Source organism: Tenrec ecaudatus, chromosome 13 (assembly GCF_050624435.1).
Source record: "Tenrec ecaudatus isolate mTenEca1 chromosome 13, mTenEca1.hap1, whole genome shotgun sequence".
NCBI classification, from domain to species: Eukaryota; Metazoa; Chordata; class Mammalia; order Afrosoricida; family Tenrecidae; genus Tenrec; species Tenrec ecaudatus.
The window spans coordinates 103,756,537-103,769,889 of NC_134542.1; the positions used below are offsets into that span (position 1 = coordinate 103,756,537).

General features: G+C 43.3%; 1 protein-coding gene across 6 annotated transcripts in view; it reads right to left on the reverse strand.

The window, feature by feature from the left end:
* The window catches only part of BIN1 (bridging integrator 1), a 93,185-nt gene that overhangs the window by 65,672 nt on the left and 14,160 nt on the right, over positions 1-13,353 (reverse strand). The window lies entirely within an intron of this gene.

The following is a 13,353-nucleotide window of genomic DNA, read 5'->3' on the forward strand; positions in this document are numbered from 1 at the left end:
GTTCAAAGCTGTCTCTCTTGGCAGGATCCCTAGAGGGGCGAGGAAATTGGTACCAGGAAAGGGGTGTTTTACTCCACATGTCCAGGGACCCTCCGAGACTCCATAAAAGTGAGCATTCTTGCCATTATCAACCCATGCTTAAGGGCAGGGGTCTTCAAACTTTGTAAACAGGGGGCTAGTTCACTGCCCCTCAGACCCGTTGGAGGGCTAGACTATAGTTAAAAAAAAATACAAACAAATTCCTATGCACACTGCACATTTCTTACTTTGAAGTAAAAAAACCAAAATGGGACAAAAACACCTGGAAGACTGGATAAATATCCTCGGTGGGCCGTAGTTTGAGGACCCCTGGTTTAGGCCTTTCAGAAATTGTATTGAGTCTTAGTAAGTTTTGTTGTGTGTTTTCTCCGCTGTGAGATGCTATATCAGTTCGTTATTCTCTCTGCCCTGTTTACACACCCATTGACTGCGTCCTTTGCCATTTAATTCCAGGGTTCTGGGTTTGTTTGCCGAGGCTTCGTGTGACTCAGAGATACCCTCTGAAAATTGGCGTTCTATTTTGGGGCTCAAAGGAGGTCATTTCTGCTTCCCAGGGGAACACGAGAGGCCATTTTATTTTGCACACATTTGGTGAGTGTGCAAACACAGAGATCACATTTAGCATAGGAGCGCTGGGGGGTGTAGTAGGTTCTCTTCATGGAAAAAGGTGCTCTGTTTGGAAATGTTCTATCCAGAGTAAGATGTTTGAATGAGGTGAATCTATTGTACAAATATTGGCCATGATAAGCCAACACTCTGACCAGCTAACCACAAAGTGAGCAGTTGAAACCCAGTCAGCCACTCTGCAGGAAAAACACGAGACTCTCGGAAACTCGCAGGGCAGTTCTAGCCTGTTCTATCGGGTCACTATGAGTTGGAATTGACTCAACGGCAGTGAGTTTTCAGAACTGATATGCATATGTGCTAATACCACACGGTGCCACTATTTGCTCTTGCTGAGACTTTTGTGTGCATTGGGAGGTGGTCGCATCCAGACAAGGGGGAGATAGGTGATGATTCCCCTTCTGTTTTGACCTGTGTTACTCCTTGGTCGGATAGAATGCCTCTTCTCTCCACATACAGTAAAACTGGCATTCCACAACCAAGGATCATTTAGAGCAGTGGTTCTCAACCTTCCTAATGCCGCCATCTCAAATTGTGGTGACCCCCCCATCCATAACATTATTTTCATTGCTACTTCATAACTGTCATTTTGCTACTGTTCTGAATCGGGCGACCCCTGTGAAAGGGTCATTCGACCCCCAAAGGGGTCGCGACCCACAGGTTGAGAACTGCTGATTTAGAGTAGCAGTGGGCCCCTTTGAAGCAGCGATTGATTTTAAACTCAAACATGATCTTAAGCTAAGAGTTTAAAGTCAAGTAGCTACTCTTGAATGTTTGTGTTGTGCTGAGATTTTTGCGCAGCAAAAACACAACAGCAATTGTCAAAAGGGAAAACGTGGGCAGTGACTGACGTCTGAGCCTGGTAGATTGTGCCCTTGACTTTCACACAAAACGGTGCCCTCCGTGGATGAAAGCTGTGCCTTGTGGTTGGCCTAGAAATAGTGGATGGGAGTCCACCGTGGACTCCTCCCTCACTGTAAGAGCGAGCTATTTTAGCTGCTTTTGTGTGCCCCTTCCATTAACCACATGCCTTTCCCCCCACCCCAGATGTCTTTTTGTAACCTGAATTAGACAGACCTTTTAAAGAGTCCACTATAGAAAAACATAATTTTTTGATTGGCATAACAAACACATGTTTAAAATATACATAAAGCAAAAATTTTTAATGTATATTTTTACCTCTAGATGGTACTATCAGTTAGAGAAAATATTTGCATAAAACTTTCTTTTACAAAGAGCTTAGTGTTGACTTTCTGGCCTGTGTGCTTGTGAATCAAGTCATTTTAACATTATGAAGAATTAAATAAATTATTCATCTGGGCAGGTTTTTGTATGTTTATATCCATCCTAGAATCTAGACCTTTCTTTACAAGTGTCTTGAATTAGGTATCACAGAATGTGTTTCAACAAAAAGGGGGCAAGCGGTTTAAAGGAAAAAACATATTTTTCCATTTTGCTCAACCTCAGCTGGGTCAGATAAGCAAGTGACTAAGGTGAATTCAGGAAGCTGGGTGGAGTGGTGGTTACCTGTGGGCCAGCAGTGTGAAGCCACCAGCCAGTGATTGGGTTACAGAGGCAGTTCTACCCTGTCCTAGAGGAGTTGGGATCAACTCCGTGGCGGGGCATGAGATGGTTAACTCTGGTTTATACTCTCAGTAGGAACGAAGATGGCTCAGTGAGTCAGGCACGGGGCTTCTAGCCAAGATTAGCCCATCTGCCCCCAGTGAGCTGTACTGTTTCTGAAACTCTACGGAGCCGCCATGAGTCAGAATCCGTCCTGTGAGTTCTCTATGACTCAATGGCCAGGATTTTTAAGTCAACATGTAAACATTTAAAGCATCTAAGAAAGCTAAGTTTAGATAAAATAAGATAAAAAATTTAATCAAGCGTTATTTCAGCAGTGTCTTGTGGTACATAAATAATTTCAAGAACTTGAATTTGGTGACATTAAAATTGAGTTAACATATGTTTGTTATGATTTGAATTTCACATGCTTTTTTCTAAGCAGACATATCTATATTTAGGTCTGCTAAATTGTGCGTTAATTTCTATTTAAAGCGTTATTATAAGAGGTATGTAATCAGAATAATGTTTAAAGACTTCATTAATAATAAATGTTTTTGATATAGTTAAAACTATACTCATCTATCCCTCAGGAATAGAAACGGGAGGAGCGATACCAGGGGGAGAAGGGAGGAACAGGGAACCGATCACAATGATCAGCGCATAATACCCTGCCCCCCAGCGGGACGAACAACACAAAGGTGGGTGAAGGGAGACAGAGGTCGGTATAAAATGTGAAGATAATGACAATTTATCATTTATCAAGGGATCACAAGAGTAAGAGGGCGGTGGAGGGAGGGGAAAAAAAGGAGCTGATACCAAGGGCACAAATAGAAAGGAAATATTTAGAAAATACTGATGCAACATATGTACAAATGTACTTGATACAATTGATGTATGGATTGTTATAAGAGCTGTAAGAGCCCCCATTAAAATGTTAATTTAAAGAAAGAGAGAAAGAAACTTTACTCATCTGACAAAAAGTTTGGTTTTGTTTAAATTTGGGGGTGGAGTATTAATATTAAATAGCATTAACAAAGAATTGAGTTTCTTGCCATTGAAATTTAAAAACACTTCTGAAATGACCAATTTAACCATCTAATTCATTCTTTGAATAGCCTGGCTTCCAGGGGAAGGGTGGAAGGGATTTATCAAAGCATCTGGTCTTGAGAAGCATTTCTCAGGTCACTCCCGACCGACCGCAACTCCGAGTGCCCAGCTTGCTCTGTTCTCGCCCTGCTCTGACGACATTTCCCCCTTCCGTGACTCTCCAGATTACATCAGAGCCGACATAGCGTCCCAATAACTTGGCCGACCGGCCATTAAGACTACCTTACCCACAGGGTGAAAGAGACGTCCAAGGAGATTTAGGCATAAATGTCACTGTTATCGTTTCACTGATGGCTCTAGTAGATATTTACAACTTGCGAGTATCATTTTGACTGAATCAGTTATCATTTTAGCGGCTAATTTGTTCCTTTTCAAGCTATCCGCTTACCTACAGGCTTCAGGTTCACCTTTTCAACTTTGACCACTTTTCAGGTCGGTACATCTTTAAAGTACTTTTCCTTGACTGAAAATGTGGCTGTGCCATTTGTGCTGTGCAAATATAACCCCAAAAGGGGTAAAATATAGCCTTTCTAGGGAGGCAACCCACGTGATACAGCTTAGTATGTCCTAGATGGCTGCAGGAAGACCGCCTTGAGAAAGGAGTTAAACATTTTAACAGGAGCTGACAAGCTAGAAAGAAGACAGAGGGGCTGGCTGACTTGTTTTACTGTAAAGAAGGAAAGAGACGGATGCTTTGTCTCAAAGGGAATGTCTGGCTGTACCAGAATGTGAAAGACAGTACCTGCTAACATGAGGGAGTGAGGTATGCTATAGGATAGTGTCAGGGGAAGTGGACTTTATTTGCTTTGGTTCAGAAAACAAACGATGACATGGTTTAAAACTTTTATATTAGGTCAACTTTGGTGGATTGATTTATAAGATGATAAATGGCTGGTAAATCACCATAAAATGTTACGTGAGTGATAATATTTTCTACTAAAATTGCCGTGGGATCTGAGATGTAGTCAATTACGTTGGCCCTTCTAGCCGTAGCTCCTTATGTGATGAATTATAATTCATCACTCTATGCCCGTGGCTAGAATCCCCTTTTGGAAGGTGTTCTCTACTATACTCGTGGGCAGGATTAAGGTGGGATTAAGACCTGACTCTAGTTCTGGGTCGGAGCCAAGTCATACCCTTTGTGCCCTTGGGGCATCTTTAAGGCTGCTACACAGTGAGATTTAAGACACCGTCTTTCATTTTTCGTAGGGGTATTCTCAGCTAAAAGACAAACGATGCCTCCATCAAAACCATCCAGAAAAATCACAAGACCATTCGGAAGGGCATGCCTAAGACTTCCTTCCGACATGGCGGAGGACCCAAAGTCCCTATGTACCAGAAACTGTGGCATGGAGCCTGGAGTACGAGGTGCCTTCTCCCAATGTCCTGAGACTATGGGACCATGAGACAGAGAGACAGTTGGGTTGGCTTGCTGACTCATAGAAGCAAAGGCCAAGGGTTCAGGTGGCTGAGAGGCTATGGACCAGAGAGACGGCTGCTGACTGAGGAGAAGATTGCTTTACTTACCAATTACTATATTCTTACTGTTTATCGATCCTGAATTGTGGTAACCCATAACTTCCCTAAATACCCCCTCATTGTGAATATTGTCTGTGAGTTCTATGTGGCCCTTCCAACAGACTATAGAACCCAGCAGGGAAGTAACGTGCCGTGGGAGGGTAGAATGGAGTGTGGAGGCATGGCTGAACCCTCCCTCACGGAAGGAGGGAAGCTGGGCAGGGCAGGGCAAGTATGGACATCACAGGATTTTTAGTTTTTAAAAGGGGTTAAATGAGGTAGTCTGTATCGGGGAAAGTTTATAACAATGATCAGTATAAGTAAATGTTAATTATCATGTCAAGTATATTCAGCCAGTAGAAGTGAAGAAAAAATTGCAAATAGATCACTCCAACAATTTCAAGTTTTCATTTAAAAATATATATTACAATGAACTAATCATCACCATATCAAATTTTGTCATCTACAGATACGCTTTTGCTTTGCTGACGTGCTAAAAAATTTGTCAAAAAAAGTTTCCAAAAATGGGAAATAGACCTATGTGCATATATTTATAGGTTCAGTAGTAGGGTAGCAGGTGGACATTGGGCCTCCTCGTCTGCATTCCCTCAATACAAGAGCACCTTGCTCAGCTAAACGGTCATTCCATGATACCCACCTTCCCAACATGATCTCTGAAGACAGACGTGTGCATAAGCAAACGTGGTGAAGAAAGCTGATGGTTCCTGGATATCAAAAAGATATAGCATCTGGGGTCTTAAAGGCTTGAAGGCAAATAAGTGGCCATCTAGCTCGGAAGCAACAAACACAGAGAAGAAGCACACAAGCCTGTGTGAACAGGGGGTGTTGAAGGGATCAGGTAGCAGACACCAAAGAACAAAAACCATCATTGTGTGATCACCTTCCCCACATAAATGCTGAAGACGAATGTATGCATAAGTAAGTGTGGTGAAGAAGGCTGATGGTGCCCAGCTATCGAGAGGTATAGTGTCTGGGGACTTAAAGGCTTGAAAATAAACAAGCAGCCATCCAGCCCAGAAGCAGCAAAGCCCACATGGAAGCAGCACACCAACATGTGTGAATCATGAAGGGCCGAGGGGACCAGGTTTCAAGCAAGAAAGGCAGGGGAAAAAATTATATCATCGTGAATGAGGGGAGTGCATGATGGGGACCCAATGCCCATCTGTAGACAACTGGACATCCCTTGTAGGGGGGTAGTGGGGAGGAGATGAGTCACTCAGGGTTCAGTGTAGCAATAATGAAACTCACAACCTTCCTCTAGTTCTTGAACGCTTCCTCCCCCCCAATTATCATGATCCCAATTCTACCTTGCGGACCTGGTTAGACCAGAGGATGCACAGTGGTACAGTGGAGAATCTGGAAACACAGGGAATCTAGGACGGATGAACCCCTCAATACCAACGGTGAGAGTGGCGATACTGGGAGGGAAGGGGGTGTAGAAAGGGGGAACCGATCTCGGGGATCTACATATAACCTCCTCTGTGAGGGATGGGCAACAGGAAAGTGGGTGAAGGGAGACACCAGGAGGTGTAAGATAAGATAAAATAATAATTTATAAATTATTAAGGGTTCATGAGGGAGGGGGGAGTGGGGAGGGAGGGGGTGGGGGAGGGGAAAAAAGAAAAATGAGGAGCTGATTTCAGGAACCCAAGTGGAAGGTGAATTTTGAGAATGATGAGGGCAACGAATGTATAAGGGTGCTTTACTCAATTGATGTATGTATGGATTGTGATAAGAGTTGTATGAGCCCCAATAAAATGATTTTTTAAAAATTTCCCCAATGGACTATATTGGATTTATAAAACCATTAATGTCTTGAGCCTTGAGCCCACTAGTGTAAATAAAGGTTTCTAGAACTCTAGAGGGTGATGGGATTCATGAATGACAACTGATACAAAAATAACAACTAAGAATAGAAATTAGCCACTAAAGAGACTGAATGTTTATCAATCCTTGGGAATTCTGTGGATATTCTGAGTCAAACAAACAAATCCAAACTCACTGCCATCCAGTCAATGCTGACACATAGCAGCGACCCTATAGGACAGGGTAGAACTGCCCCTGTGAGTTTCCAAGACTGTAACTCTTCACAGAAGTAGAAAGCCTCATCTTTCTCCCAAGGAACTGGTTGGTGGTTCTGAACTGCTGACCTTGGGGTTAGCAGCCCAACACATAACCAGTACACCACCAGGGCTCTATTTTAAGGGTAGCCACTGTATAAAGACCTACTTTTCTCATTCCTCCCAAATAGTTTTAACTTATGGATTTAACTATAATGGCTCTCAAATTGAAAACTTTTATTACCAACTTTAACAAGGTCATAAAACATCATGACTAGAGAAGCTAATGAGATTTGAGCTGTGGGTTACAAACAGACGACCAGGAAGAGTCCCTGCTAAGTTTCCAAGAGGCAGTTTTGTGTCTTAAGAGATGCGTGTTTCAGTGTCTGTACTCATGTCCTTATTCGTGTGGAACCCAAGGTTTTGGCAGAACGTGGTTGCTAACATGATGCTCCATCTTCAAGCATTTGGCCTAATATTGGGGTTAATGTTTCTCCGTTCTCCCTCTGGCTTTCATGGAATTCGGAGTAGCCCCTGTAAGCCATTTGCCCCTAGATTTTCCAGTTACACTTTAGGATTAAGGAAAAAAAATGACCCCTACAGGTCATTTTAATTTGAATGATGGTCCAGAAAAAACATTTTGTCATGAGCATTGTTCTCATGGAAGATTCAGTCTGTTTAAAGGAACAGATCTCAAAAAAGACAATCAGACATTGGAGTGTAGAGCAGGTCAGTAATCATTTAATCGGTTCGCCAAGGCAGTGTTTTGATGCACCTGTCTAATGCTAATAATTCATTTGTCTTCAGAGAAGGCCTAACTTTAGCTAGGGTCAGTTTTTCATATAGGGAGAGTAGGTGAGGACCACATTGTCCTACAGTGACCTCAATTTATAGATACTCCTACAGAAGTTCAATGGAAATTCATGACAGGGGTGGGGGTGGGGTGGTAATGTCTGTTCCTGAGAAGGTAATTATATATATAATTTTATTGGGGGCTCTTATAACAATCTATACTTCAATTGTGTCAAGCACATTTGTACATATGTTGCCATCATCATTTTCAAAACATTTTCTTTCTACTTGAGCCCTTGGTTTCAGCTCCTCTTTTTCCCCTCCCTTCCTCGCCCTTCCACCCTCATGATAGCTTGATAAATTATAAATTATTATTGCTTTCATATCTTACACTGTCTTGCTGTCTCCCTTCACCCACGTTTCTGTTGTTCATCCCCCTATGGGGGAGAGGTTTATAGGTTGATCATTGTGATCAGTTCCCCCTTTCTCTCCACACCTTCCCCTACTCTCATGGTATGGCAACTCCCATTATTGTTCCTGAAGGGTTCACTGGTCCTGGATTCTCGACCAGTGTACAGCTCTGGTCTAGTCGGATTTGTAAGGTAGAACTGGGGTCATGATAGGGGGTGGGGAGGAAGCATTAAAGAAATAGAGGAATATTGTGTGTTTGGTCCGTGCTATACTATACCCTGGCTTACTTATTTATCCTTTCTTGTGACCCTTTTGTGAGGGGATGTCCAAATGTCCTAAGAAGGGAATTTCACTTCTCTTGGTGGGTACACTAGGAAGGACAACTTGCCCTTGGGGTCAAGGCTAACTATTACTTGTATAGATCCCCTATGAGAGCATTTGTTCTGTGTTAGGTTGCAAATCATGCCTTTCTTACAGAATTTCTTTTCTGCCTTTGGTGACCCAGGCCTCGTGCTGTAGGCTGCCTGGATTTTAGATTGTGTCCTTGCGAGGCAGACATCATGCTTCATCGGTCCCATCACAAGGACTAATTTGGAAATTGCACTAAGTGAACTGGACCTTACCTTGAACACACCTTTTGCATATTAAAGTAATTGAAAACTCCTTTGGACTTAAAGCTGAAATACCCTAGTGTCAGAAGCAGAGGCTGGCTATCCCAAGGTATGGACTTGGATGGAAGTCATTGGACTTGGGTTCAAATCTCTATTGCTTTTGAGTTACCTAATAATTGGAAACTTGAAACTACCATGTTTTTGCTGTTTCACCTATTCTTTATTTTTGTGTAACATGTCATAGTTCAGCAGACAAAGAGTTTTGCACTGTTAAAAAATAAAAAATGTTAAAATGAAATAAACATGTGCTATTGAATTCGTTGCCCTGTGTCTAACTCATTGTTTTCTCTAAGCAGTGTTCTCCCACGTAAATTTTAAATCTATATTAAGTGGGCCTTTCAAACATTTTAGTCTAAGAAGACTTTCTATATATGTCTATTATCCCTTTCTCACTATTATTTTAAATTCAATGTCATTGGCTAGGGTAATGATTTATGAAAAGTCCCATGAAGGATATTTACATTATTTCTCAAGGATCTGATAACACTACCTCTGAAGTGGACCGCACTCACCACCATGGAGGCGACTCTGACTCCTAATGACCCTAAAGGGCAAAGTAGAACTGCCCCTGGGGGGTTCTGAGTCTATAACTCTTTATGGGAGTAGAAAGCCTCGTTCTACTCCTGAAGAGTGGCTGGTGGTTTCAAACTGCTTACCTTGTGGTTAGCAGCCCAGGGCCTAAACACTTCACCCTCAGGGTTCTGTCATCAAAGTAGACCACAGATATGTATATATACACACACACATATATATATCTCCAAATCTAAACCCTAATCTAAAAACAACTTGTTTTTATGATGTGACCTTGCTTGATACTTACCCTCATGAAATGATCACTGAAGATAAGAGTGCTATAGAAAAGTGGCAAAGAAACTAGATGGTGCCCGGCTATCAGAAAGCATAGCATCTGGGGTCTTAAAGGCTTGTCTCAAAACAAACAGCTATCTAAGTGAGGCATCAATTAAGTCCACATTGAAGAAGCACACGAGCCTGTGTGATGCAAAGATGACAATAACAAACTCCAAATATGATGAAGGGAAAGTATCCGAGCTGAAAGTGTGGTTACTGGCTAGCAGAGGCTATGGATTACGGTAGAAGTCCCAAATCCATGTGTAGGATCCACACACAGTTTAAGGCTTAGCGGATCCCCTCCGATCATAGACCAGGGATGTGAACAGCCTTCCTATCATGAAGAAAGCATTAGAAGGCTGATTATCCAGATGCAGTTACATTAAAAATTAATACCTCATCATTCGATCTCCCTCTTGACCTATTTTAAATTTGTTCTAGTTTTTTATATTTCCTACTTTCCTGTTGAGGTTTTTCTGTTTTACTTTGTTATTGTTGTTCGTTTTCTTGTTTTTTATTTTGGGTATATTTTTCTTTATATATAATCCAGGATAGGTAAGTCTATGGAGACAGTAAATAGATGGATGGTTTCTTGGAGGGGAGGGGAGGTTTCAGGGAAATGGGGAGCTAATAACAATGAGTACAAGAAAGAAGAAAATATTTTGGTAGTGATTGTGCCCAGGAAGCTCTGGTGGTACAGTGGTTACATATTGGTTGCAAATGGCAATGTTAGCAATTGGAAACATCAGCAGCTCGGCAGGAGAAGGGCAGGCTTTCTACTCCCATGAAGAGTTACCTTCTTGGAAACTCATAGGGGCAGCTCTACCCTGCCCTACAGGGTTGCTATGAGTTAGCATCAACTCCATGGCAGTGAGAATGATTGTATAACTCTTCTTGATCTAATTAAACTATCAACATATATGATACGTGGATTATGTATCAATAAAATTGTTAAAATCTCCATTATCTCGGAAAACTCTTGGATGCGTAGGCTGTACATCCTGTTAGCCCACTGGGACGCACACAAGACCCAGAGAATGAACTCACCCAATGCTGTCCTATGACACCTTGACCACGCCCACCTGGGGGCAAGGCTGACATCTGTGAGCTGGTGCTCAACCTTTAGACAGACAAGCAGGAAAGCCAATGCTTAGAAATCTCCCAAGGTCCAAGAGCTCAACAGGAGCAGAGCTGGGATTTAACAGGTAACCTAAAGTCAGAAGGGTTAAATAACTGGCCCGAGTCTCAGACAAAAGGGAACAAAGAGCAGGAACAAGAATCACAGTCTCCTTGGAGTGGAAAAGGTACAAGGTTACAGCTCAGGAAGCCTGGGATATACTTTCAACACAGCCAGAGCACTGAGCCCTGCCACAGATGCAAGGCAGCACAAAGTGGGTCAGGTTTCAGCCACATGCTGACTCAGCTCTCCCCTGCCAGGTCCACACCCACTGTACCCAGACCAAGAATGTGGCCCTTCAGTGGCCTCCACCAGCCCCACTGTCAACCCCACCAGGAGGACTGGGCCAGCCATGATCTTGGAGAAGATGGTGACCATCTATCCCTGCCAAGTCCACGTCCAGGACAGATACCGAGTCCTTCAAGGAGACATACAAATAAAAATTTTTTAATTCCTGCTCAGTTTATATTTTAGAATATATATGTGTGTGTGTATTATATTTGGTCCTGTTCAAACTTCAAGAAATCAATCCAGTTAATTGGGAATTCTATTTCCCATCCCTGGTGACACAGTGGTTACCAGTTGAGCTGCAAACTCCAAGGATCGATCTCTCTCTCTCTCTGTCTCTGTCACACACACACACACACACACACACACACACACACACACACACACCTAGGTACCTGACAAAGGGAGCCCCACACACTGACTTTCATTTACAAACACTTTAGAGTTCTCTATGTTTGCACTTTAATAATCACGCCAAGGGGGAGGGAGGGGGAAAAAAAAAAGAGGACCTGATGCAAGGGGCTTAAGTGGAGAGCAAATGCCTTGAGAATGATTGGGGCAGGGAATGTGCAGATGTGCTTTATACAATTGATGTATGTATATGTATGGATTGTGGTAAGAGTTGTATGAGTCCCTAATAAAATGTAAAAGAAGAAAAGAGAAAAAAATGATTAGGGCAAAGACTGTATAGATGTGCTTTATACAATTGATGTATGTATATGTATGAACTGTGAAAAGAATTGTATCAGCCCCAATAAATTGTTAAAATAAATAAATTTAAAAAAATAATAATAATCACGCCAAGAACCCCCTCACCATCACCTTTTCTCCACCTGGATGAGGGGAAGGGCAACACCTGAGAAGAGACACCTAGGTCCAGTGCTACATCCAAGAGAAGGTATGTGAGGACCACGTGGCTGTTCTGGACACGGCAACTCTATGTACAGCAAACTGAAATGCTGCCTGGTGCCGCGCCATCGCACACTTGTTCCAGTGACCACGCCCAATCGCTGCGGCCATGGTACCGATCCATCTCGTTGAGGGCCTTTCTCTGTTTTCACTGTCCCTCCACTTCACCAAGCATGATGTCCTTCTCCAGAGACTGGTCTCTCCAGACAACATGTCCAAAGGATGAAGGATGAAGCGTCGCCATCTTTGCCTCTGAGGAGCACTCTGGCGTACGTACTTCTTCCAAGACAGACTTGCTTGTCCTTTTCGGCAGTCCATGGTGCTTTCAGTATTCTTCCCCAGCACCACCATTCACATGCACTGACTCTTCTTTAGTCTTTCTGGCTCGAGGCCCAACTTTCACAGGGATCTAGGGCAAGTGAAAATACCATGGCTTGACTCAGGCACACCTTAGTTCTAAAAGTCATCTCCCAGCTTCTCAGCCCTCTAACGAGATCTTGTGCAGCAGATTTCCCCGGTGCAAGGTGTCCTTTGATCTCTTGGCTGCTGCTTCCATGAGCACTGACGGTAGATCCAAGCAAGACAAACTCCTGGACAACTTCGATCTTCATGATGTTGCCTATTGGTCCAGCTGTGCAGATTTTGGTTTTCTTTGGGTTGAGTGCTAATCCATACCGAAGGCGACGATCCTTCATCATCAACAAGCGCTTCGAGTCCTCTCCACTGTCGGCTAGCAAGGCTGTCCAGCTACAAGTTGTTAGTCATCCTTTCTCCCATCTTGATGGGGCTATAGCCATGGAGTTCCTGCCCGCCTCATGAGTCACCAGAAGAAGCAAATGAGAAACGGTAGGCGTGGCAACGGCGATTAGTCAATTAGAAAGTGCAACAGGCTATTCTCCCGTCCAGAGGCAACCCCTACTAGCACTTACAGCAGCGGTTCTCAACCTGTGGGTCGCGACCCCTTTGGGGGTCGGACCCTTTTACAGGGGTCACCTGATTCATAACAGTAGCAAAATGACAGTTATGAAGTAGCAACAAAAATAACTTGATGGTTGGGGGGTCACCCCAACCGGAGGAACTGTACGAAAAGGTTGCGCTATTAGGGAGGTTGAGAATCACTGGCTTACAGGATGCGTGAATGCACCTTATTCCACTGAGAGGAGAGCTCAGGCTTCCCAGCTCCTAGGTGGACACACTAAGGTTCCCTAGTCCAGCCAGCAGTAGTCCAAGTCTCTCAAGCCTGTCGTCTTGTGCTACACATGAGGCTCCTCTATGGAATGATTAGATGGGCAAATGATGGGAGTCCTTCGCCTTTGCCATC